The following is a 24883-nucleotide window of genomic DNA, read 5'->3' on the forward strand; positions in this document are numbered from 1 at the left end:
AGAATCTGTTCCCCAGGGTGAATTACACAACTAAGGAAACTGAACTAGACAGAAACAATGATGGATGTCAGACATAACAAATGTCCATACTTTTTTTACTGCATTATAGACCTTAAAATTTTCCACAGGAAAGAACTGCAAAGGTTCAAAAAATAGTAATAAAAATCCTTAAGAATGTAAAATTATAAGATAAATGTTATCATAAAATTATGCTTATTAATTCTATATGATTCTCTCATATCCAGTTACATGTCTTTAGAGTAACTTGACAAAATCCTGTACAGCTGCTAGGTATTATGTGGTCTTCACATGGAAGGATTACATCCAGTGAATATCAATTTTCTTTCCCATGCTGGAATTAAAAATTCAGACAGAAAGATATTTTATTTTGATCATCAATATTTCTATTGTGGTTATAACAAGATCCAAGCAGATCTACTTGAAGCTGCAGTCAACAGACAAATGGGTCTTTTACATTTAAAAAATAAATTTGGAGAGATTTGAAAATCACTATTCAAAGCTTCCCTGGTGGCTCTGTGGTAAAGAACATGCCTGCTAATACAGAAGGCATGAGTTCAATGCCTAGGTTAGGAAGATCCCCTGGAGAAAGAAATAGAAACCCGCTCCAATATTCTTGCCTGGAGAGATCTGTGAAGAGAGGAGCCTGGCAGGCTATAATCACAAAAGAATCAACACAACTTAGTGACCAAAAATCACAGTTCACTACATTTCACAGACATATCTACACTAATTTGTAGCACCTAAGGGCCTCCAAAATTTTATTCCCAGTTAATATTTAATCTGATTTCATTTCATCATGAAAGATCTATTTAGAAAAAAAGGGGTGCTAAAATACAACTCACATGCTAGCAAAATAATACTCAAAATTCTCCAAGCCAGGCTTCAGCAGTATTTGAACCGTGAACTTCTAGATATTCAAGCTGGATTTAGAAATGGCACAGGAACCAGATCAAATTGCCAACAACCACTGGCTCATAGAAAAAGCAAGAGAGTTCCAGAAAAACATCTACTTCTGTTTTATTGACTATGTCAAAGCCTTTGACTGTGTGGATCACCACAAACTCTAAGAGATGGGAGTACCAGATCACTTGACCTGCCTCTTAAGAAATCTTTATGCAGGTCAGGAAGCAACAGCTAGAACTGGACATGGAACAACAGACTGGTTCCAAATCGGGAAAGGGGTATGTCAAGGCTGTATATTGTCACCCTGCTTATTTAACTTATATGCAGAGTACATCATGAGAAATGCTAGGATGGATGAAGTACAAGCTGGAATCAAGATTGCCAGGGCTCCAGGTATGCAGAGGGCACCACCCTTATGACTGAAAGTGAAGAAAACTAAAGAGCCTCTTGATGAAAGTGAAAGAGAAGAGTGAGAAAGTTGACTTAGAACTCAACATTCAGAAAACTAAGATCATGGCATCTGGTCCCATCACTTCATGGGAAGTAGATGGGAAACAATGGAAACAGTGGCAGACTTTATTTTGGGGGGCTCCAAAATCATTGCAGATGGTGACTGCAGCCGTGAAACTAAAAGACACTTGCCTCTTGGAAGAAAAGTTATGACCAACCTAGACAGCATATTAAAAACAGAGACATTAATTTGCCAACAAAGGTCCATCTAGTCAAAACTATGGTTTTTCCAGTAGTCATGCATGGGTGTGAGAGTTGGACTATAAAGAAAGTTGAGCGCCAAAGAATTTATGCTTTTGACCTGTCGTGTTGGAGAAGACTCTTGAGAGTCCCTTGGACTGCAAGGAGATCCAACCAGACCATCCTAAAGGAGATCAGTCCTGAATATTCACTGGAAGGACTGACGCGGAAGCTGAAACTCCAATACTTTAGCCATGTGATGTGAAGAACTGACTCATTGGAAAAAACCCTGATTCTGGGAAAGATTGAAGGTGGGTGGGGTAGGGGATGACAGAGGATGAGATTGAATGGCATCACTGACTCAATGGACATGAGTTTGAGTAAACTCCAGGAATTGATGATGGACAGGGAAGGCTGGTGTGCTGTAATCCATAGGGTTGCAAAGATTCAGACACAACTGAGTGACCGAACTGACCTGCTGCTGCTGCTAAGTCGCTTCAGTCTTGTCTGACTCTGTGCGACCCCAGAGATGGCAGCCCACCAGGGTCTCCCATCCCTGGGATTCTCCAGGCAAGAACACTAGAGTGGGTTGCCATTTCATTCTCCAATGAATGAAAGTGAAAAGTGAAAGTGAAGTCACTCAGCGGTGTCTGACTCTTGGCGACCCCATGGACTGAAGGCTATCAGGCTCCTCCGTCCATGGGATTTTCCAGGCAAGAGTACTGGAGTGGGTTGCTATTGCCTTCTCCAAACTGACCTGACTGAACCGAAAATACATCAATCGATTTAGTGTGATGATTATAAAATTTCATTGTGTATTCTAACAGGACATATTTTCCAGTTATTACTTATGTATTTGCAATAGGTATGGATGGCCAAAACTTTAGTAAAATCCAGGGTTACTAAGTCTCAATTCTAAATACTCTATACTCTCTCCAAAGGACAAATAAAACAGCACATCATCTAAAAGGTGAATTTCAGAAAATATTGTATTTGTAGAAAAAAATTATCAAAAAGCTCATCTGAGAAAAATTCAAATTTTGAAGTACTTATTTACTTATTCAGATTGTGACCTCATTAATTGACCTTATTTATGGAATATGGGCAGTACTAAAGAATGCTCAAACTACTGGACCATTGTACTCATCTCCTATGTTAGTAAAGTTATACTTAAAATCCTTGAAGTTAGGCTTCAGTATTACATGAACTGAGAACTTCCAGATGTTCAAGCTGGGTTCAGAAAATCAGAGGAACCAGAGATCAAATTGCCAACATTTGCTGGCTCATAGAGAAATCAAGAGAATTCCAGAAATATATCTACCTCTGTTCCATGACTACACTAAAGTCTTTGATTCATAACAAACAAAGGAACATAGCAAACAACGGAAAACTCTTAAAAGATAGGAATACCAGACTACATTACCTGCTTCCTGAGAAATTTGTATGCATGTCAAGAAACAAATCAGAACTTAACATGGAACAACAGACTGATTCCAAATTGGGAAAGGAGATGTCAAGGCTGTGTATTGTCACTCTGCTTATTTAACTTATATACAGAGTACATCATGTGAAATGCCGGGTTGGATGAAGCACAGGAGTCAAGAATACTGGGAGAAATATCAATAGCTTCAGATATGCAGATGACACCACCCTTATGGCAAAAAGTGAATAACTAAAGAGCCTCTTGATGAAAGTGAAAGAGGAGAGAGAAAAAGTTGGCTTAGAACTCAACATTCAGAAAACTAAGATCATGTCATCTGGTTCCATAACGTCATGGCAAATAGAGGGGGGAAATGTGGAAGCAGTGACAGATTTCCTCTTCTTTGGTTCTAAAATCACTGTGGATGGTGACTACAGCCATGGAATTAGAAGATTTCTTCTTGGCAAGAAAGCTACGACCACCCTAGACAGTGTGTTAAAAAGCAGAGAAATCATTTTACCAACTGATAAATGTCCATATAGTCAAGATTGTGGTCTTTCCAGTAGCCTTGTACAGATGTGAGAGCTGGACCATAAGGAAGGCAGAGCACCAAAGAATTGATTCTTTAGGACTGTGGTTCTGGAGAAGACTCTTGAGAGTCCCTTGGACAGCAAGGAGATCAAACAAGTCAACCTTAAAGGAAATCAACCCTGAATACTTATTGGAAGAATTGGTGCTGAAGCTGAAGCTCAAATATGTTGGCCACCTGATGTGAACAGCCAACTCATTGGAAAAGACCCAGATACTAGGAAAGATTGAAGACAGAAGTAAACAAGGGTGACAGAGGATGAGATGATTGGATGGCATCACCAATTCAATGGATATGAACTTGGGCAAACTTCAGGAGATGGTGAGAGATAGGGAAGCCTGGCATGCTGTAGTCCATGGGGTCACGAAGAGTCAGACATGACTTGGTTCCTGAATAACAGTTTATTCATTCAAATTGTGACCTCACTAATTGATCTTATATATGAAATATTTAGTTTTCAATGTGATAGACCTAAAATCAGAAGCAAATGTGGTATTTTTTTGTTATAGATCATCATTATTAAACTAACATTTTTACTAAAGAAAAATTAATTTAAATAAACAGGACTGGAGCATCACAACACTTTTATTTTATTAAAGAATCATAGAACATTATAATTAAGAAATATACACCTTAAAAGCTAATATAATTAATAGACATGTTTTCCTTAAGTCCTTCATAGTAGGAGATGGGTACATATGTCTACATATGTACATGTATGACAATCTTTACTGTCAAGACTTATGCTATGTGGTTAACAGACACATTTTACAATCTGTATAAAATGCTGCCAAATAAGTAAGAAATAAAATAATTAACTTAGAAGAACAGAAATGAGCATGTACTCCTGGCTAGAACCCTCAGGTTACAATTGAAATGATTATTAAGATATGAAGGGAAATCATAGAATATGCCATAAATTAAAATCCAAATATATTTTAAACATATTCATTTACAAATATGAACGCTTATAAACTATTTAATTAAAATGCTTCCTAGAAATTCACACATGCTATGTATACCCAAACACACTAGATCTGTGAAATGTTAAAGAGTGATACCACTCCATAGCTTTCTTCTGAATGCACGCTCAATTTTCTACAAACAATACCCCTGAATGAATATAAATGAAGGAAATATTCCTCTATCTGCTAGTTTGACTATTCATGAAAAAAAAAAAAAAGGAAAAAAAGAAAGTTTTATGGAACTAGTGCAACCTAAATTTCATTGTATTTCCTATATCAGTGAAAGGCTAACAGTCTTCTCAACTGGATTCTTCATGAACCATGATACTAATCTAAACACCCGTATTTTTCACACTTGTTAAACAAAAGATCTAATTTTAAAAACAATTATTACTGAGAAAAATTTATTTCTCTACTTCAAAAGTTAATAATTTTTTTAAAGGCAAGATGTATTGATGCTGTCTTTTCAACTGCCTTTAAATGTGATGCATACCCTGTATTTACCTAATAAATAAGAGTTATTGATTTAGTAAGTGAGCTTCTTGCCCCTGGATTATGGAAACAATGAATGGAAACATATGTTAACATCACCCTTGATACAACTTCAGTTATAATATCTAGTAGGGCTGAATCAGACAAGGTATTCTGGATTGAGAAGCTTTAACAACTCCTAATAAATCACACTAACACATTCAATTCAATGCACTGTTACTAATACAGTACACCCTCTACATATGAACCTTCAAGTTTTAAATTTTCAAAGGTGCAAACATGCGTCTGGTTCAAGCAAGGAACCAGAACCCGGTGCCATCAGCATTAGGTGTGAGTTAAACTGCAGCTTGCCTTCCCTCTCATATTGCTGATGATCCTTTGTTCCACCATCTCCCACCTTCTCTCCCTCCTCCAGTCTGTAATTCATTTAGCTTGTTCATTCAACACCAGCCCATGGATGTCAACAGTTGAACTGTACTACTGTACTTTTCAAGGTACTGTACTGCAAGGTTTAAAATGTTTACTTTTTATATATTTTTAAAAGTATTATTTGTGTGAAAAGTATTATAAACCCATTACAGAATAGCACTATGTAGCCAATTATGTTAGTCAGTACCTAGGCTAACATTGTTGGACTTATGAACAAATAGGACTTACCAGCGTGCTCCTGGAACAGAATTCATTCTTATGTAGGGGACTTACCGTATCTGCAATATGCCTAAACAATGCATATTCAGGGATTAAAGGAAGCTTGCCACATTCCCCAGCAATTACTGTAAAGAAATAGAGGAAAACAACAGAATGGGAAAGACTAGAGATCTCTTCAAGAAAATTAGAGATACCAAGGAAATATTTCATGCAAAGATAGGCAGAATAAAGGACAGAAATTGTATGGACCTAACAGAAGCAGAAGATATTAAGAAGAGGTGGCAAGAATACACAGAAGAACTGTACAAAAAAGATCTTCATGACCCAGATAATCACGATGGTGTGATCACTCACCTAGAGCCAGACATCCTGGAATACAAAGTCAAGTGGGCCTTAGGAAGCATTACTATGAACAAAGCTAGTGGAGGTGATGGAATTCCAGTTGAGCTATTTCAAATCCTGAAAGATGATGCTGTGAAAGTGCTGCACTCAATATGCCAACAAATTTGGAAAACTCAGCAGTGGCCACAGGACTGGAAAAGGTCAGTTTTCATTCCAATCCCAAAGAAAGGCAATGACAAAGAATGCTCAAACTACCACACAATTGCACACATCTCACATGCTAGCAAAGTAATGCTCAAAATTCGGCAAGCCAGGCTTCAGCAATACGTGAACCATGAACTTCCTGATGTTCAAGCTGGTTTTAGAAACGGCAGAGGAACCAGAGATCAAATTGCCAACATCTGCTGGATCATTGAAAAAACAAGGGAGTTCCAGAAAAACATTTATAATTGCTTTATTGACTACACCAAAGACACTGGTGATGTGGAAACTGGAAAATTCTGAAAGAGATGGGGATATCAGACCACCTGACCTGCCTCTTGAGACACCCGTATGCAGGTCAAGAAGCAACAGTTAGAACTAGACATGGAACAACAGACTGGTTGCAAATTGGGAAAGGAGTACGTCAAGGCTGTATATTATCACCCTGCTTATTTAACTTACATGCAGAGTACATCATGAGAAACACTGGGCTGGAAGAAGTACAAGCTGGAATCAAGATTCCTGGGAGAAATGTCAATAACCTCAGATATGTAGATGACACCACCCTTATGGCAGAAAGTGAAGAACTAAAGAGACTCTCGAAAGTGAAAGAGGAGAGTGAAATTTAGCTTAAAGTGCAACATTCAGAAAACTAAGAGCATGACATCCGGTCCCATCACTTCATGGCAAATAGATGGGGAAACAGTAGAAACTGTTTTATTTATAAAAATAAATACTGTTTTATTTATAAAAATAAAGCTGACTTTATTTTGGGGGCTCCAAAATCACTGCAGATGGTGATTGCATCATTGAAATTAAAAGATGATTGCTCCTTGGAAGGAAAGTTATGACCAAACTAGACAGCATATTAAAAAGCAGAGACACTACTTTGTCAACAAAGTTCCATCTAGTCCAAGCTATGGTTTTTCCAGTGGTCATGTATGGATGTGAGAGTTGGACTATAAAGAAAGCTGAGCACCAAAGAACTGATACTTTTGAACTGTGGTATTGGAGAAGACTCTTGAGAGTCCCTTGGACTGCAAGGAGATCCAACCAGTCCGTTATAAAGGAGATCAGTCCTGGGTGTTCATTGGAAGGACTGATGTTGAAGCTGAGACTCCAGTCTTCCATCTGATGTTAAGAACTGACTCATTGGAAAAGACCCTGATGCTGGGAAAGACTGAAGGTAAGAGGAGAAGGGGATGAAAGAGCATGAGATGGTTGGAAGGCATCACCAACTCAATGGGCATAAGTTTGGGTGAACTCCAGGAGTTGGTAATGGACAGGGAGGCCTGTCATGCTGCTGTTCATGGGGTTGCAAAGAGTTGGAACACGAGAGTGACTGAACTCAGCTGAACTGAACTACCACATGGGTCCTATGAACTTGGCAATTGCAGAAAAATTACAGACTTCTGAGGGAAATGTGTCTTCTATTGTTCTGTCCTTGATCTCACACATAACAAATAAGTGTATTAATAATCCTTGTAAGAGTCATATGAAATAATATATAAGGGTATATATTCATACATATATATTCATGTATTGATAGGTAGATATAGATATGTATTTAGTATATACAAATATATAGAGAGAGAGGGAGAGAGAGAGAGAGCAAGATCCTCAGTCATGCGTGGCTCCATTAACCACTGTCAAATCTGGATGCCAATTTCACCTTCTCACCTGTTCTCATTCTCTTGACCCCTGGTACCCTCCAAACCTACACTTCAGATGAACTGAACAGCAAACAGCTCTTGAAAATGGGAAGCTTTCTAGGTATTCTGGCTTGGGTGTGGAATGGCTTTTAGCAGAAACAGGAGTCAGAGCAGAAGCAGTAGTGGTATTTATTCATAAACCTCTCCGCAATCTCTGCTTCTCTTGATTCACTGATGCTCTAATCTTTAGATGAAGCTGTGATTTAGGTTTTCTTTTTATCAAATAAGATTCTCAGCTAGAAGTTGTTCTGTTTTGTAAGGAAGCATTTGAAAACTTAAAGGCACATTATTGTTTGTCCCAAGGAGTGAAAAATGCCCCTGCCGTTTGGTGAGCACAAGGCAGAGTTGCTAAAGGCATTGGAGTGTCCTGTACAAGACAGAATTGCACATCCAGATTGTTGATGATGTGCCTTTGAAAATCCCAGAGGAATTGGGGAAGGCCATTCTACACAGTTGCCAAGAGAAATATCAACAACCTCAGATGTGCAGATGATATTACTCTATTGGCAAAAAATGAAGAGGAACTAAAGGGCCTCTTGAAGAGGGTGAAAAAGGAGCATGTAAAAGCTGGCCTGAAACACAACATTTAAAAAAAAAAAAAGTTAAAATCAGAGCATTTGGCCCCATTGTGCTAATTTGATTCAGTCTTCTCCAACTCTTTGTGACCCTATTGACCATATCTAGGAGTCTCCTCTATCCATGAGATTCTTCAGGCAAGAATATTGGAGTGGGTTTTTATCACGCCCTTCTCTAGGGAATCTTTCCAACCCAGGGATCAAACCTGCATTTCCTACGTCTCCTACATTGGCAGGCAGATTCTTTACCGCTAGTGTCACCTGGGATTCAGTCCCATCACTTCATGGCAAATACAAGGGTAAAAAAATAGAAGCAATGACAGATTTTATTTTCTTGGGCTTCAAAATACCTTCAGACCGTGACTGCACCCATGAAAATTAAAAGACACATGTTCATTGGAAGGAAAACTAGGACAACATAGACAGCATGTTAAAAAGCAGAAACATCACTTTGTTGACAAAGGTCTGTACAGTCAAAGCTCTGGTTTGTCCTGTAGTCGTGTATGGATGTGAGGTAGATCATAAAGAAGCCTGAGTGCTGAAGATACTTTCCAATTGTGGTGGAGAAGATTCTTGAGTGTCACTCTAACTGCAAGGTCAAACCAGTCAATCCTGAAGGAAGCCAACCCTGAATATTCATTGGAAGGACTGTTGCTGAAGTTGAAGCTCCAATATTTTGATTACCTGATTCAAAAACCTGACTCATTGGAAAATACTCTAACTCTGGGAAAGATTGAAGGCAAAAGGAGAAGGGGGTGGCAGAGGATGAGATGGTTAGATAGCACCATGACTCAATGGACATGAATCTGAGCAAACTCCAGGAGCTAGTGGATGACAGAGGAACCTGGCATGCTGCAGTTCATGGGGTCACAAAGAGTCAGACATGACTTAGAAATTGAACAGCAAAGACAAGTGCTACACAGAATCACCAAAGTCTATAAGACCGTTCTAGGGCTAAGACATTAAAAACTGATTTATTCTGATATTCTTTAGCTCCTGAAAAACTGTAGATTTTCACAAATTGACTGTAGAGTGAACAAGTGAATAAAGGGAAATTTGAATAATTTCCAGCCCCTTCATAGTGTCAGTGTCCCTGCTTTTTCCTCTGTAGGTATCAGGTGCTTAACCTTAAATATAATTATTTAGTAATTACCTCCAGCTATATATATAGCATTTTTAAAGATGATACAAATAGTAATGGGCTTCCCAGGTGGCCTTAGTGGTAAAGAATTTTCCTGCCAATGCAGGAGACGTGGGTTCACTCGCTCGGTTGGGAAGATCCCCTAGAGAAAGAAATGGCAACCCACTCTGATATTCTTGCCTGGGAAATCTCATAGACACAGGAGCCTGGTGGAACTACAGTCCATGAGGTTACACAGAGTTGGATATGCCTTAGTGACTAAACAATAACGATGACAAATAATCATGGCAGAAGCATGAATAAATACATAAATGCATTTCACACCCAAAGAAGATCTGTTTAAGAATGTATGTAGTTTGTACCTTATACTCAGAAATGTTTATTAAGTACTAATTCTGTGACAGGCTCTTTTTATAAGTGCCTGAGAAAATCAATGATAAAACAGACAGCATATGAGGTTGGTTTTTGTGCATGTTGTTTGAATCCTGGACTCCTTGATGAGACAAAATTACTTCAAAATACTGGCAGAGCTTTACCACACAAAGAAATCTGATTATCCAGATTTGAGGATACCTCACCTCTGTATGCCCCCAGCATCACTTAAATCCTCTTCTTACAGAAATTCACATTAAACTTTATTAACAGAACTTCATCACTAGATTTCTGCTGGTAAAATCCATCTCTCCCTCTTTCTGTGCTAAGTCAATCCTCAGATATTTCAGACAGAGGGAGAATTGTAAGGTTTCTTTCATACCATGTGCCAGGGATGAGAGGAAAGCTAGACTTTGTTCCATCTTGTGTGACTGACTACTACTATGTTGAAGAAACTGTCACATTCGTGAGATCAGTGAATACTTAGTATCCTGTGAATGACCTAACTACACTGAATTTTGCTCAACAAACTTTTCAAAACTTTCCCTAGTTTTGAAAGGAATAGTTGACTTTAATTGACTAAAATTTCTGGATTAGTGGACTTTCAAGCTTTCTAGCTCCGTTTTCTGATATTGTCTTTAGAATGTAAAATTTGAAGTCAAACAGACTTGATTGTGAATTATAACTCTGATGTTGGCTTTGTTATTTTGGATGTACAACATGAGTCTATACTTTTTATGAAAAAATGAAAATAATGTTTCATAATTGAAAAGTGCTAGGCAGAGATTTCACTTTTGGGTTTCAAGCAATTTAAGACTTCACTGAAAACATAAACTTGTGTATCAATCTCTCACATGTCCTTTTACTATTTTTTATTAAGATAAAATTAATATATAGCTTTATACAAGTTTCAGGTGTGCCACATTATAATTTGACATATATAGAGACTATAAAGTGATCCTTTACTCTTAAGACTATGCTTGATTTGTGGAAATGACTGGGAAACTCTAAAATGCATCTGAAATACTCAAATGTGAAAGTTGGACCATGAAGAAGATTGAGCACTGAAGAATTGATGCTTTCAAATTGTGGTGCTGGAGAAGACTCTTGAGATTCTCTTGGACAATAAAGAGATCAAACTAGTTAATCCCAGAGGAAATCAACCCCAAATATTCATTGGAAGGACTGTTGTTGAAGCTGAATGTCCAATACTTTGGCCACATAATGGGAAGAGCCAATTCATTAGAAAAGAACCTGATGTCTGGAAAGATTGAGGGCAGGAGAAGATGGTGGCAGAGGGTAAGATGGTTTGATAGCATCACCGACTCAAAGGACATGACTTTGAGCAAATTCCAGGAGATAGTGAATGACAGGAAAGTCTGGCATGCTGCAGTCCATGCTGTCACAAAGAGTTGGACACAACTTAGCAACTGAAAAACAACAGCAAAAAACTATGTTAGGCTAAATTGTGGAATAAGTCATGGAATAACTAAGAACCAAATCTCTTTCTATAAGATTGTTATGAAATAGTGTAATATCAGTTTTTTATATACCTTTAAAATATAAAATGGCCATAATTTTTTAAACTTTTCTTGAGTATCAGAAAACACCTTTAAATGAACACAATTGTTAAAGTATGCTCTTATCTGAGTTAACTACTCCTTCATGAGAAATATCAGTGATGGTAATTTCTTTAAAAAAAAAGAAAAAAAAAGAAAGTTTGCAGATATTCTGGACCCAGATTGGCCAAATTTGAATCGTGATTCTGTTTACTACTAGCCCTATGATGCTGATAAATCATTAAAAATCCCTGTGTCTCAGTTTCCCTCTCTGCAAACTCGGTAATGACAGTAAGCAGCTACATCGCAGTGTGTTGCAAGAGTTAAATATAGAATGTTTAGAAGAGTGTCTGACACATAGTGAATGCTCATGCTCATTGTTTTCTAAGGACACCTCAATCTGTGGTCTTACTCAAACGTTTCAGAATGACCCACAGATGCATCTTGGAAATCTACAATTGTCATTACCTTTGTTTGCCCTGCTGTGACTTAGTTTGGACTAGGTGCAAGTAATCTTCATCAAAAGTAAATAATATATATCTTATTTGTGTGTTTTCAAGATCTAATGCAAGCATGTTATTTGAAGCACTTAACATTTATTTATAGGACACAATTAGAAAAGAAAAAGTTAGAAAATAAATTTCCTCTTCCTTTCCATATTTTTCCATGAAACTGGCATGGCTTTATTTCTGAATGTTGGTCCATTTTTCTACTACTCATTTTTTACCATACCCAGTAGCAGATATGAATCTAGTTTATTTAAAAAATGAAGGAGAGTTTAGAAAATGGCTATGCTCCATAAAATGGCTGGATTGCTCTGAAGGACAGCTTGCACCCAGCTGTTTTCACAAGATAGAGTTTCCTCTAACTACCTGCTCCCTTTCAGTCTTCTCTAACAACAAAAAGAGCAGGAAGCTGGACGGGGGCGGTGGGGGGGGGGGGGGGGGGGGGGGGGCGGGCGGACGGCGGAAACGGCAGGAACAGATGGGCAGGGATTCTTCTGGCAACAGATCTTGTTTTCACTATGTTTTTGCTTTGGTTGAATTTCAGAGTTCAAGACCTAGAAGTTCTGGGGACAACTTTTTCATTTAAGTCATTAAAAATTTATATTGCAGAACTTCACCTTCTCATTCTGCCTGGTTTTAAGACTGATGAATGAGGTGCGCTGAGGGTAAAACTCTCTGATGAGCATATGTGGGTGTATATTCAAGCTCAGATTATGGAAGCTGTGTGATTGATTTCCACCAGAAGCTGATATGGTGGAGCAGTGGGTTGATTTGCTGGGATGGAGTCAAATAAAATATTTGTGATTTAAGTAGGCAGGCACGGTAAAGGAAGAAACCAATTTGGAGAGATTTAATCACTGTTAAGATTGAGTGAAAGAACAGAAATGATCAGGTCTTTCACTGGCTTAGAGAATGTTTTAAGTCATGCTGCCTTTACTGCCTGTTTTGGGGATAAATAAGAGTGGTTCCACTGGGTTAATTGACTATTTAGTATATCAGCTGCTAATCCCACTTCTTTCAGTATCACTCTTTTTTTGTAAGTCCTGTATTAGAGATCACTGAAGTGGACAAGATAGGTACTTGATGAAAACTGGAAAGGAGAATTTCAAGTGCATTAGTGGTGACTGTTCTAGCTTGCAAATGTACAACCCTAATTTGAAATATTTGAAGCAAAAGATTTTCCCAGCTCAATGGTTCTGGGTTGGATGTCTTAATGTTTGTTCCTCTTGATCCATTCATGGTTTTCTCTACCTGCTCTATTCTTGGGATGCTAACCCATATGAATTATATCTATGATATCCCTGTTCTTTGGCCTCTTGTTGGTGCTGGCAGGAGATCATACAGATGAGCAGAGTGAGGTTAGTATACTCTTCTTGCATCACCTGGTTTTGGCTATGGTTCTTTGTTACCTTAGATTTACTGTCATAAATCCTTCTCTACAGAATTTTCTTTCTGCCTTCTGGTAATTTTTTCCCTCTCCTTGCTCCTATAACCTTAGGAGAGGTGATCCATTCAGTTCAGTTGCTCAGTAGTGTCCAACTCTTTGCAGCCCCATGTACTGCAGCATACCAGGCTACCGTGTCCATCACTAACTCCTGGAGCTTACTCAAACTCATGTTCATTGAGTTGGTGATGCCATGTAACCATCTCATCCTCTGTCATCCCCTTCTCTTCCTGTCTTCAATCTTCCCCAGCATCAGGGGCTTTCCAAATGAGTCAGTTCTTCCCATCAGGTAGCCATAGTATTGGTGCCTAAGCTTCAGCATCAGTCCTTCCAATGGGTATTCAGGATTGATCTCCTTTAAGATTGACTGGTTTGATCTCCTTGCAGTTCACAGGACTCTTAAGAGCATTCTTCAACACCAGTTCAAAAGCATCACTTCATTGGCAGTCAGCTTTCTTTATGGTCCAACTCTCACATCCATAGATGACTACTGGAAAAACCATAGCTTTGACTAGATGAACCTATGCCAGCAAAGTAATGTCTCTGCTTTTTAGTATGCTGTCTAGGTTTGTCATAGCTTTTCTTCCAAGAAGCAAGTATCTTTTAATTTCATGACTGCAGTCAGCATCGACAGCAATTTTAGAGCCCAAGAAAATAAAATCTGTCACTGTTTCCCCTGTTTCCCCATCTATTTGCCATGAAGTGATGGGACTGGATGCCATGATCTTAGTTTTCTGAATGTTTAGTTTTAAGCCAGCTTTTTCACTCTCCTCTTTCACTTTCATCAAGAGGCTCTTTAGTTCCTCTTTGCTTTCTGCCATAATGGTGGCATCATCTGCATATATGAGGTTGTTGTTATTTCTCCTGGTAATCTTGATTCCAGCTTGTGCTTCATCTAGCCTGGCATCTTTCACAATATACTACGCATATAAGTTAAAAGGCAGGATGACAGTTTATAGCCTTGACGTACTCCTTTCCCGACTTGGTAGCAGTCCGTTGTTCCATGTCCAGTTTTAACTGTTGCTTCTTGACCTGCATACAGACTTCTCAGGAGGCAGGTAAGGTGATCTGGTATTACCATCTCTTTAAGAATTTTCCACAATTTGTTTTAATGCATACAGTCAAAGACTTTGGCATAGTTAATAAAACAGAAGTAGATGTTTTTCTGGAACTCTCTTGCTTTTTCAATGATTCAGTGGTTGTTGGCAGTTTGATCTCTCGTTGCTTTGCCTTTTCTAAATCCAGCTTGAACATCTGGAAGTTCTCGGTTCACGTACTATTGAAGCCTGGCTTGCAGAGGCGATGGCTCTCCATTATTACTCCCCAATGCCTTGTATTTCCCTGGCTCTAATAATTGTATATATTCTCTTGATAAAATTATCCTCAGTTACCCAGCTTAAAGGAAGCATGTCTCACTGATCTCTTTGAATTTGGGTTAATCATCATCATCTTGATTGTTTTAAGTATTGTTAATCCTCAGTTCCAGGGTTACTTTTTTTCTACTTGAATTCAGTTTTCTTGGAATGGTGTTAGATGAAGCAGCTTATGTCATGACTATAGTCTGGTTATCATATCATTAACTTCCTCTACCTGGTGGTGTTTCAGTATCTACAAGACAGCTCACAAGATATTGCTCAGAATATTATATAGCTCCTGAGGAGGAATTAAAGGTGTTGGTTTTGTTAAATAGCTAAATTTTGATTATTTTGTCTTGCCTGACCATTTTCCTTTGTTTTTGCATTTTTGTGCTTCTCTGATTAAATTTATTCTTTAGAAATAGGGGAAGCCTTAGGAGGCTAAAGTTTTTCTGCAAACAAGAGATAGGCAGAGGACATGGCAAGGAAGTGTCTTGTCCCAGGAAGGCCCCATAGAGGTCCTGCTCAGTTACAGTCTCATCAGTCATATCTATTTATAAGAAATCAGAAGTCTTTCTTCATAGCCTCAATTTTGCCTATATGGTTGGCCTGGCTTCTTTGTCCCTGTTTTCTGCATCACAGCTTATTCGTATTACCTGTTCTCTCTGGACTGGGTCAAGTCCATACATTTCCTGATTACGCTTCATCTTAGTGTTCTCTCTGCTGAGATCTTAGTGTGCTTATTATCTGGGTTAGTAAATTGCTACTAATAGTATGCTTTGAAATTTTTACCTTTTTTATTTTCAAAACTAGATTTTTAGGCTTTTGAGTATAAAATGAATCATCTAGCATTAATACACTCATTTTGCTAACATCTAACACTGACACACTCTCATCCTCAACTCTTTCTATTTCCAAATGGAAACAACCTGAAGAAATTCCATAAGCTCTCATGAGCTTGACTGTGCTATCTTCCCAAGGGAATTTATCAAAGCTACACTCCAATGTGACTTCCACTGACCCCAGTGATCTTCAGCAATGGCAGATATAGGGAATCCCTGACTTCTCTCTACTTCTGAAATCTGAGAAGTCAGGTGGCTCAGATGAAACTTTAACCTTGCAAGATGACTTTCTAGAAGCCAGCTGGAGGAGTTGGGTTACCCAACCTTAAAGTGTGGGGAATCAATCACTAGGGAGTGAACCTTGTCAGATGAAAAATAGGTATGCAGGACCCAGCAGATATATTCTCTATCCTTGCTGTCTTTAAAGGACTGTTTCTAGTCCCGTGACTTCACAGGGCCTCTCTGGAGAGTGTACCATGGAATCAAGCAATGGTTTGTGTTCTCCCAAGACTGTGTACCCCAAAATTTTGTGAACTGCTTTGTAGTCCTTCTCTCTCTCTCTCTCTCTCTCTCTCTCTCTCTCTCTCTCTCTCCTGCTTCAAATCCCTTTTTTCTGCTCTTGCTACCCTGCGATTGCAGTCTTCAACCTGGATGACATGGCTCAAAGCTCTGTTTTCTAGGGATCATGCTCTGTGACTAATCTATTATCAACGTTTCTGAGACATGAAATTGAAGAACTAAAAGAGGTAACTTTAATAGGGAATCAACAGCATCACAGATTGTTTCAGGCATTTACAGAATTTCATGTTTACAATAGTATTCTAAGATATTATTGCCTTTCATAAATGAAGAAAATGAGTCTCAGAGTGTTAAAAGGATTTCCTCAAAGTACTATGATTTGTATCTCAAATTTACTAACCCTACTTCAAAGCAAATAATACTTTCATGATTGAAAAGATGAAATTTGTTCTTATTACTTGCATACCATCAAGGATGGGACTTGGGGCACATAGTTCTTACATTCTTTCAATGAGATAGGAGACGCTCCCTGGATAAGCGTCTTTCCTAGAGAACCTTGGGGCAGCCCTGGCCACTTTATACAGCCTTATGTGATTAATTACCATTCAACAGTTGGGTAGGGTATCCTGACATTACCCTCATGTCTCTATAGGCCTCCAGATTTTTGGCCATTCTCTTAAGCTGGCCAATCATTGGGTTTTACAGAAGATTTAGAGGCTTTGAATAATTAGGATATAATTGTAAGAGAGTCCTCTTAAGAGTCCTCTTCTTTTTTTTTTTTTTTTTCCAGACAGTTAAAATTTTCTAAATCATCACAGGCACACTTAGCCTTTTATGAAAGATCTCTTAGGAAGATAACTTCAAAGCTTTCTCAGTAGCTAATTCAGAGGCTAATAACCTTTCCAGTCAGTTTTCCCTGCAGTTGAAACTAAATTTCTGTGACAAGAAAAACTCATTTCTCTTTGGCGTCTCAGCTGAGACACAACATAAACCTGCAAAGCATTATAATAGATTATGAATTTCAAAAACACCAATAGTAATAGACTTATAATTTAATAATAAGACCAAGGAAAAAAAGTACTTGAAGCAATAGCTTGTGAAAAGCTGCTAATTGAAACTAGTGCCCCAGAAGGCACTCACCAAAATGGGAAACATACAAGATTAAGTACCACAAGAGAAAGGAGAGAAAGAGAAGGAAAATATTTCTACAAATAACAAGAGTTCACATAACCACCATGCTTTAGGTCTGACACAGACTATGGAGGGCAAATAAGTTGTCCAGGGTCTCTCTGCTATGTAGATCAAGAAATAATATTAGAAAACACTATTCCTAGCAAACTAAGGTAAAGCACTTCCTAATGATTTCACTCAGCAGACCATAACAAAGAACAACAAGAGACATCAGGTCAATAGGAAATTTGGCAACCTCTCACTTCTGTGACATATCCCACTCTAGTCGTGAGAGGGCCATGGCAGACACTGTCAGCTTCCAGGGCTAGAGGTATTTAATCTTTTTCCTTTGAAACAAAACCTTATTTTCAAGTATTGGGGAAGATCACACAATTTTCAAGTGAGTATGTGTTCATGTCTAGCCCAAGAGGTAAATCTGGATCCATCTAAGATAATCATGATTATTATATGTTCCACAACAGGATTTAGGATGGGCTTGGGGTGAAGTTTGGGTCAATAAGACAAAAAGTAAAGTTCCCAAGAAACACTCCTATCCCTCTTTAAAACTAGTTGAGGGTGACATTTTTTCCCTCATCCTGTCCTTGGACCTGGCTTCATAAAGCTGTGGTAACTTGGAAGAATAAGAGCCATCATATAGCCATACGAATGTAAAACCTGAAAACCATACCATTGACTTGAGTAGGCATGGTGAAAATCTGGAAATAGAAGACTTGCCAGTTTATGAATTAACTACACTGAAAAAGAAAAAGCTGCATTAAATGTTGAATCTCTGAAACATGGTTTTGGTGAGTAGAGCCAGTGGAAAAATTAGCAACTTTTTTTTTCCTTGCTTCCTTCCTCCCTCCCTCCCTTCCTTCTTGCCTGTCTTCTTTCTGTTCATCCTTTTATTGACAAGGAATTGGTAGAATAAAGAATGTAGATAATCAGCATCAGCTCATTCAATTCAAAATATGTTTTATAAGCAAGGGATAAGATAAAAACATGATGCAGAGAAAAGGGGGAAAAAAGTTAAAGTGGTTGAGCAGTAGTGGAGGAGAAATAAGTATCTAAATGAAAAGCTTCCTTTATAAAGGATTTATATTTACTGACAAGGGAAGGATGAGAATCTTTGAAGAACACATAGAATTATACCCAATAAGATGGAAATATGATGCACTTATAAATCAATTTATTAGAAGAAAAAAAGATGGGGGGGAAAGTAAGTAAACTAGAAGTGATTAACCTTTGTCCTATTTCTCCCATTCAGTCATAAGCCAGGACAGAACTTCCTCTCTGTACATGGTAATAATAATGCATGTTCTAGTGACACTCAAAATATCTTTAATATTAAAATAAAATAATGAGACAATGCTTGGAAAAGCATAAAATAAATTATCATCATGGTAATAACATGAAAAAATACATTCCATTTATAGGATAACTAGTTTATCATATTTGACACATATTCTTGCAAAGAAATTATATGGATGACATTTTAAGATGAGAAGACTGAGGCTTAGAGAAATTCTTATTTGTCTCAGTGTACACAGGCAATCAATGAAAGAACTCTTCTAAGCTACAATTTCACATATATACAAACTAAAAAGTTATACCTCTTTCATCCCCTTCCCTTTCCATTTACATTGGGCTTGTCCTAAATTGCTGTCTGTAATTTCCATTTACAATAGGGTTGAGATTGACATTTTTACTGCAAAATATTCTTGATAAATTCAAGGGTGATTGACACAGTGGAGGTTAATCATAGCCAATAGGCACTTATTCCCTTATCACTTCAGAGCACTGCAACAGTCTCACTTTCAAACACACTGGACACATTTCATGTTCAGCAAGAACAGAGTGGTCTTCTGTCTGAACACAGGTCTATAGGAGTCTAAGTCTTTTCGTTATTAATCTTATAATATGGAAAGTAGTTCATTTGTATGGAAATAGCTGAATTGGGATGATGTGTTCCTTGTTCAGAGTGAAACACAGATTTCTGATTAAAAGCCAAATCATTCTTTGAAAAGGTCGAAATGATGACTTCAAATGAAACTATTTCAGCTCTATTTTCTGCGGGTCACTGATGAAATGCCCTGTCAAAATAAGATCCAGTTATCCGGTGTTTCTATGTGATTGCAAATTTTAAATTCTTCTTCCACTCAAAAGTTTTGAAAGTAGATACACATTGAATGCCTACATACATTTTGAATGCACACATTTTGTGCTTTGTGAGAAAAAAATAAATTGTATGTTAAATTGTGACTGCAAACTATCAGTACTATAGACAAGGATTACATAAATCAGAGTCCTGGTGGCCATTATATACATTACTTTGTAAGGATGAGCATGCTATTTTATGATCCTGCATTTTTTCTCAAAACAGAGGGATGTACGTACCTACAAAGATGAGTCTATATACCCTAAAAACATGTGCATAAATTGTGCACGGAAAGAATACTCATAAAAGACCTGAAAAAAACCCAAATGTCCATTAACAATAAATGAAAAAATAAAGATGGGTCACACAGATATGATATGCAAATAAGTTACACCCAACAGAGGGCATATGCATGACTTTATTTCCATAAAATATAAGAATAGACAAATATTACCTATGGTGCTCTGGAGCTTTCTTGCTTGAAGGCAGGAGGATAAGGGGATGAGAGAGGATGAGATGGTTGGATGATATCACCAACTTGATGGACATGAGTTTTAGCAAGCTCTGGGAGTTGGTGATGAACAGGGAAGCCTGGCATGCTGCAGTCACAGGGTCACAAAGAGTTGGACATGACTGAGCAACTGAACTGAACTGAACTGAACCTATGGTGTTAGAAGTTAAAAAGTATTTGGAGATTTTTGAAAGATTAAATTACAGGAGTTACAAGAGAATGTGTGGGCTGCCAGAAGTGCTCCCTTTTATCCATCTCTGTACTTCACATCTGTAAAAATTCATAACACTGTACATTTAGGAATGTGCATATTACTATAGTAATTGGATACCTAATAAATAATTCAGAAATAATGGTTTCTCAATTCCATATTTAAAAGAAAGAATTGCACAGATGTTTTAGATCTTTTAAAAAGTGTATGAATGGGCAATTCTGAGTTGATTGGTTTATGTTTCCCAGAACTAGTTCTGTAGTGGCTAGTAGAACCAGTTTCCAACTTCCTGTGAATTAGGATAGATAGCCAGCAGTCAATTTGAATTCAGATTTTAGGCAGATTTATAATAATGAGCTCTTCTTGCATTTCATTCCAGTAGTTGTCTTGTTAAAAGAAAATATATGTTCACAATCTCAAAATCCCTTTTATTAGAAAAATACTATCAAGGTTTTTTTGGTTCATATAAATCTCCTTTATCTAGAAAGGGTATTCTAATCTGCAATTGCATTCCAACAGTAATAATGATTATAATAACACTATTTAAGTATAATTAATAAGTATAATTATCATTACATTCTGGGCTGCTTTTCTTAACTTTACATAAAGAAAAAACATGAAATCCCTTATGATTTCGTTTATGAAAACACTGGCTTTTTGAACTTTATTTTGTATTCTTGGTGCCATGTACAGTGTACAGTGTACAAGGAAATCTATGAATCAAGTTCTGTTTCATAGGTTTGTTTTTTGTTTTTGTTTTTGTTTTGCATAGCTGGACTTTGAGGGATAAATTGGATTTATTTAAGAAGCTATTTTTAAATTCCTATATTCCTTATATTTTTTCACCTATGTCCTTAACTACATTTTAGTGATTTTGAGTTCCAGATAATGATTTATTCTCACAGACCAGAGAGATCCAATTTTAGTCAAATATTTTATTTGTTCACCTCTTATTGCATTGCCTTTTGATTTAGAAAAATTTTGTTTTTAAGGGCATTGACTCAATTATATAAGAACTATTCTAGTTGATCGTGAACTTCCAGATGTTCAAGCTGGTTTCAGAAAAGGCAGAGGAACCAGAGATCAAATTGTGAACATCTGCTGAATCATGGAAAAAGCAAGAGAGTTCCAGAAAAACATCTATTTCTGCTTTATTGACTATGCCAAAGCCTTTGACTGTGTGGATTACAGTTAACTGTGGAAAATTCTGAAAGAGATGGGAATAACAGACCACCTGACTTGCTGCCGGGGTCCAGCCCCGGTGGATCCAGGGAATTCGAAGGTGGGGACGGTGTCGGCATCCTTGGAAAAATACATATTTAATTACAGATATATAGTGAGATTAGAAATGGATAGTGTAGTAAGAAAATTAGTGGAGAAAAAGAGGCTAAATAACTTGGTTTACGTGGAATAGCATCCATGATCCAGATGGCAATTCAGCCAGAAAAACGAGGAGCAAGAAAGAACGACATGGGGGTATCAGTCTTTCCAGAAACTGATCCGATTTCTTTATTTTGGGGTTTGCTTATATACCTTTTGTTACATATAGGGATGAATACAGAGTCACGCGGGGGTCAGCAGTCCTGACCTTTATCAAAATCAGGTGCTTCACATAAAAAGGTCTTAGGGATTTTACATCATCTGGCCATAAGACCTGCTGACATTTTATGATCCTTTCTTTCTGATAACCAAAAATCTTATTTTTCCAAGGATGTTTTTTCTTAAACCAGGCACCACCCTCCAAATAAAGTTGCATTCCTATAGGGTGAGGGTGTAGTGAGTTACAATCAAGAAAGGCATTTATTTAACCCAAGGTTAACATGCTTAATTTTAAAGGTTAATGCTTATTTCTCCTATATGCTTAAAGGTTAATACTTATTTCTCCTAAAAGCTAGTTATATTCATTATAAGGACAGGGAATATGGAGATTTAGCAGCAAACATCAACCCAACAAATGAAAATCCTTTCACCAATGTTCCCCTTAAGATCTATTTAGTCTTAAGATAGTGATAAAGTTACATTTTTACATAGCAAGGACACAGTGATTTATAACAAAGTACAGTGATCTATTACAAAAGAGAAAATTCATTAACTCAAAAAGTCTAGTATTGCTAACCTTAAAAACTACTATATTTCCTTTTCTATATTCCAAATACATTGATTAATATATTCCCAGGTGCCTAAGGATATGGAGGCCTGGTAGCAATCATTGACTCAACAATGAGAAAAGCCCTATGCTAATTAAGACTCTCAAAATACTCCAAAACTCTTGTGCTGTTTATGGTTCAGAGGTAGTAAACAGTCATGTGCGTAGTGGCAGGAGTATGGATAATCCTGTCAAACAAGCTAGTCTGTCAGCAGAGAAGTTTGACCTAAGACACCCTTGTCTCACTCAGGGCAGGGAATTAGCAGCAATTATTGGCACAACAAATGAAAAACCCTTCACCAATATAATTCCTAACCATCCCACTATACTAATAATTTCCAACTCCCCAAAAGAATTTGCCTTTAGTAAGTCTAAAACATCTCGTGCCTCTCAGATTGGGAGGCTGTAAACAATCACATGTGGCTGGATGTACCTATACAGGTGGGCTAGATAACCTTCAGAGGAGTCCGTAAGCTGAAACACTCTTGTCACACCCAGGAATTTTTATTGCCTTGGAGCTGCACGTTTACTCCTTCTCCGAGAGAAACGGTTATGGGGGAGAGCATAAAACAGACTCTGGTTTTGGGGTAGATGCTCGGGAACAGGGGGTTTCTTGAGGCTTGATCATGCCTTTACGTATGGCAAGCCTCCTTCCTCATGAACTTTGCCATGGGCGGAGTTCCTCACGCTGGCCCCCGGCATATCCCCCTTTTTTGTTTTTTAAATTAATCAGGTGCATCTGAATGCTCTGCTGAAGAATCCTGACAACAAAAGGAAGAATGATTAAAAGAAGCAAAATTAAAGCACCAACAGCAACATAACTGAAGACATTAGACAGAATGTTTTTTCCAGAAATAAAGTTAGAGAAGGTGTGGAAAAAGTCATTAGCGGCTCCAGCGGCAGTAAAATCCAAACGAGAGTGTTTCAAGGTCTGTATCTGATTATGAAGTTTCCCTTAGTCTAAACTAATATCTGAGCTATTCCAAACACCTAAAATATGATTTTTTAACATATTGGGCATTTGCACTTGTTGAGTCAATGATATTGCTGCCACAGTAACAGTAACAGTAATAGTTGTTATTAAAGCTGAATTCCCTAAAATTAGTAAGCCCACTAACCATCCTGATCACATTAAATCTTAACAAGATGAGAGCATACATTGTTTACAAGACACTACATTAAGTCCACCTGTGTAATTCATATGACCATTAAGTTTCCCAGAATCCTTAACAAAGAGAAAAACATAAGGAGAGGGTAGACAAGCTAAAATAGAATAAGTAGGATCATTTTTTCTGGTCAGAGTTTGTGCTGCAGCAGCTGTCAGTCCCCCCAGGATCTCGATGCTTATCTTGCCTCTCCTGCGAGCGGGCACCAGGTCGCCGCCCTCTCTCCCTCACTGAAGCTGCTTCAGGCTCAGCTATGCACTGGGCCCCAGCAGCCAGGCTGGCCCCACCCATGGCTCCTGGTGCGCGGCTGTTCCGTGCAGTGGCAGCGGCGGCAGGGGCAGAGGAGTGCCCTTCGAAGCAGTGGGGGATCAGTCAGTCCGAGATCCAAATCGGAGAATCTGTGTCCTGTTGAAAAATACAAGCACACCCTTGACCGCAATGGGTTGGGACATTTCCATTGTCTGGAGAGGAAATCCTTCCACTTTACCAATGGCTTTGCATTTTGTATTACAAAGAGAGCATGTTGTAAAATCTGATGGGGAGACCTATACTTAAACCTGCCTTTTGAGAAACCTGTATGCAGGTCAGGAAGCAACAGTTAGAACTGGACATGGACCAATAGACTGGTTCCAAATCTGGAAATGAGTATGTCAAGGCTATATATTGTCACCTTGCTTATTTAAGTTATATGGAGAGTACATCAGGAGAAATGCTGGGTTGGAAGAAGTACAAGCTGGAATCAAGATTGCCGGGAGAAATATCAATAACCTCAGATGCGCAGATGACACCACCCTTATGGCAGAAAGTTAGGAAGAACTAAAGAGCCTCTTGATGAAAGTGAAAGAGAAGAGTAAAAAGTTGGCTTAAAACTCAACATTCAGAAAACGAAGATCATGGCATCTGGTCCCATCACTTCATGGCAAATAGATGGGGAAACAGCGAAAACAGTGGCAGATTTTACTTTTTCGGGCTCCAAGATCACTGCAGATGATGACTGCAGCCATGAAACTAGAAGACTCTTTGGAAGGAAAGCTATGACCAATCTAGACAGCGTATTAAAAAGCAGAGACATTACTTTGTCAACAAAGGTCCGTCTAGTCAAGGCTATGGTTTTTCTAGTGGTCATGTATGGATGTGAGAGTTGGACTATAAAGAAAGCTGAGTGTAGAAGAATTGATGCTTTTGAACTGTGGTGTTGGAGAAGACTCTTGAGAGTCCCTTGGAC

At 38.1% G+C, this 24883-nt stretch overlaps 1 pseudogene; it reads left to right on the forward strand.

Moving 5' to 3' along the window:
• The window catches only part of LOC128060826 (immunoglobulin superfamily DCC subclass member 3-like), a 94124-nt pseudogene that overhangs the window by 64372 nt on the left and 4869 nt on the right, over positions 1 to 24883 (forward strand).

This window comes from Budorcas taxicolor, chromosome 2 (genome assembly GCF_023091745.1).
Source record: "Budorcas taxicolor isolate Tak-1 chromosome 2, Takin1.1, whole genome shotgun sequence".
Classification (NCBI taxonomy): Eukaryota; Metazoa; Chordata; class Mammalia; order Artiodactyla; family Bovidae; genus Budorcas; species Budorcas taxicolor.